The sequence below is a fragment of the Colletes latitarsis genome, unplaced genomic scaffold (assembly GCF_051014445.1).
Source record: "Colletes latitarsis isolate SP2378_abdomen unplaced genomic scaffold, iyColLati1 scaffold0059, whole genome shotgun sequence".
In the NCBI taxonomy this organism is placed as follows: domain Eukaryota; kingdom Metazoa; phylum Arthropoda; class Insecta; order Hymenoptera; family Colletidae; genus Colletes; species Colletes latitarsis.
The window spans coordinates 92501-95000 of NW_027488409.1; the positions used below are offsets into that span (position 1 = coordinate 92501).

A 2500-nucleotide genomic window follows, 5' to 3' on the forward strand; every position below is an offset into this window, starting at 1 on the left:
CGTGGGATTCAGTGCTGGGCTCTTTCCTGTTCGCTCGCCGCTACTAAGGAAATCCTAGTTAGTTTCTTTTCCTCCGCTTAGTAATATGCTTAAATTCAGCGGGTCATCTCGCCTGCTCTGAGGTCGTCGAACAAACTTGTTAGTTGAAAAAAAAAAAAAAAAGAAAAACAAATCGTACACCGTAACGAATCGGAGCAACAAGAACCTGGTGTATATATGGAATCGACCACCACCTCCTACTTCTCCGCGTCCTCCGATAGCATATAATAGCATTTTGCTTTCTCGGAGAAAAGGATATCAATGATGGGTTTTTAGCGCCTCGCCAAAGTGTCTCCCTTCTGTCTTAGTTTTTCATTCGTTCGATGCGAAACGCTCGCTAGGCGTAACCGGCTGATTACTTTTAACGTCCTTCCGTCGCTTTTCAAATTAAAGAAGAACCACGGTGTGTGTCTATGATAGAACTACCCGATCCGATTTTCGTTGATTCTTTGATAGTCTACCAAAGTCCACCGTAAGTTCGAAAGAAAAGCATTCGTGGACTGGACGACCGGCTAAACGCGCGGTCTCGCAATCGATATACATATTCGTAACAAAGAGAGACATGGGGCGACCAACTTCTCAGAGTATATCCCTTCTTTTGGGTTCCGTTCGTATCGCGCTTCTCGTCGTGTTCGTTCGAGCCTCTCCATAGAGGATGATCGTCCGATTCGTTTGATAAATTATCATTTTTCCCTGGGGCTGTACGAACGAACAGAGAGGAAGACGACGACCGACGGATACCACAAATTTCACGTGGTAGGGCATATATTACATATCATAATTATCAGTGTTTGATCAAATTTCTTTCCAGTGTCCTTTTTGTTATGCTCCAAAACTAGTATACGCTTTATTTTCTCTTTCCTTTGCATAAATTATTAACTTCGGGCAACGTCGGGAGCGCCGGTAATCATTAGATTTGTACGAAACGCGATTTGCGCCCCACGGTGGTTTTTAGTGCCGTCAAAGTCAGAAATCGTAGGAGCGGTGCTTTAACGGGCGGTCGTGATGATACTCCAGACAACACGACGCACGACGCCGTAAAACACTCGCGCGAGTCCAGACTGATCTCTGCCTCACCACGCAAGGGGTGCGCAAACTTGCCAATAATATATAATATTTATTCTTTTTCGTACGTCCAGCGACAAACGCCAACGAAATACCCAAATTCTCGCTCGTACGTTGATACCTTTCTCTTCATCGACCCGGCTCCGAAACGTTCTTCGCCATCTCCCCGAAAGGAGAGGTAAACGACGGCGGGGTTAGGGAATCTGAGAACAACGCAAGCAGTTTTAGGACAAGTGAACGACCCTCAGCCAGGCGTGGTCCAGGAATTTTATCCGTGGACCGCAATGTGCGTTCGAAATGTCGATGTTCATGTGTCCTGCAGTTCACACGTTGACGCGCAATTAGCTGCGTTCTTCATCGACCCACGAGCCAAGTGATCCACCGTTCAGGGTAATCATATACAATTTACAATTTTTTTCTTTGTATTTAAAAATGCTCCTTGTTCTTTGCTTTAAAAATATTCGATGTTCGCACCTCCGACCAGCGTATCGACGGAGGATTGAACGCGCCATATCGACGACAAAAGTTTCTTTTTGTTTCCTGAATGACGGAAAACCATCGTTCGACGGCCGGGCGTACAGTACATTCAAAAGCCTTTGCGCGTGGCTGCGACCAAACGGGTATAATACACCCGTATATTCTTGGTTCCGAACAGTAACTTCACGCGCAATCGGGCGAACGCACGCGGCAGCGCCCATCGGTTGCTCGATGAAATCGATGCGATAAACTACAGCCTTCTCGGCTGGTCGTCGTTAGTCGCGCGAGCAACGGATGGCCGCACAATCGACGCGTCGTCGTTTGCGATTATTCGCCTCACGTTAGCCATGAGTATGTATATTATTCATTTACGAACGAACGCGGCAGCGTCCATCGGTTGCTCGATGAAATCGATGCGATAAACTACAGCCGTCTCGGCTGGTCGTCGTTAGTCGCGCGAGCAACGATGGCCGCAAAATCGACGCGTCGTCGTTTGCGATTATTCGCCTCAAGTTAGCCATGAGTATGTATAACATTCATTTACGAACGAACGCGGCAGCGTCCATCGGTTGCTCGATGAAATCGATGCGATAAACTACAGCCGTTTCGGCTGGTCGTCGTTAGTCGCGCGAGCAACGATGGCCGCAAAATCGACGCGTCGTCGTTTGCGATTATTCGCCTCAAGTTAGCCATGAGTATGTATATTATTCATTTACGAACGAACGCGGCAGCGTCCATCGGTTGCTCGATGAAATCGATGCGATAAACTACAGCCGTTTCGGCTGGTCGTCGTTAGTCGCGCGAGCAACGATGGCCGCAAAATCGACGCGTCGTCGTTTGCGATTATTCGCCTCAAGTTAGCCATGAGTATGTATATTATTCATTTACGAACGAACGCGGCAGCGTCCATCGGTTGCTC

General features: G+C 47.8%; 2 non-coding genes across 2 annotated transcripts in view; both read right to left on the reverse strand.

Annotated features, from left to right (window-relative positions):
• The window catches only part of LOC143351035 (large subunit ribosomal RNA), a 4266-nt gene extending 4140 nt beyond the window's left edge, over positions 1–126 (reverse strand). The window contains exon 1 of the ribosomal RNA XR_013081427.1: positions 1–126. This exon is cut by the window's left edge and continues 4140 nt beyond it. This is a non-coding gene — a ribosomal RNA (large subunit ribosomal RNA).
• A 1216-nt stretch (positions 127–1342) lies between these two features.
• LOC143351041 (5.8S ribosomal RNA) lies at positions 1343–1497 on the reverse strand. The gene has a single exon (XR_013081431.1). It is a non-coding gene; the product is annotated as a 5.8S ribosomal RNA (ribosomal RNA).
• Between the last annotated feature and the right edge of the window lie 1003 nt (positions 1498–2500).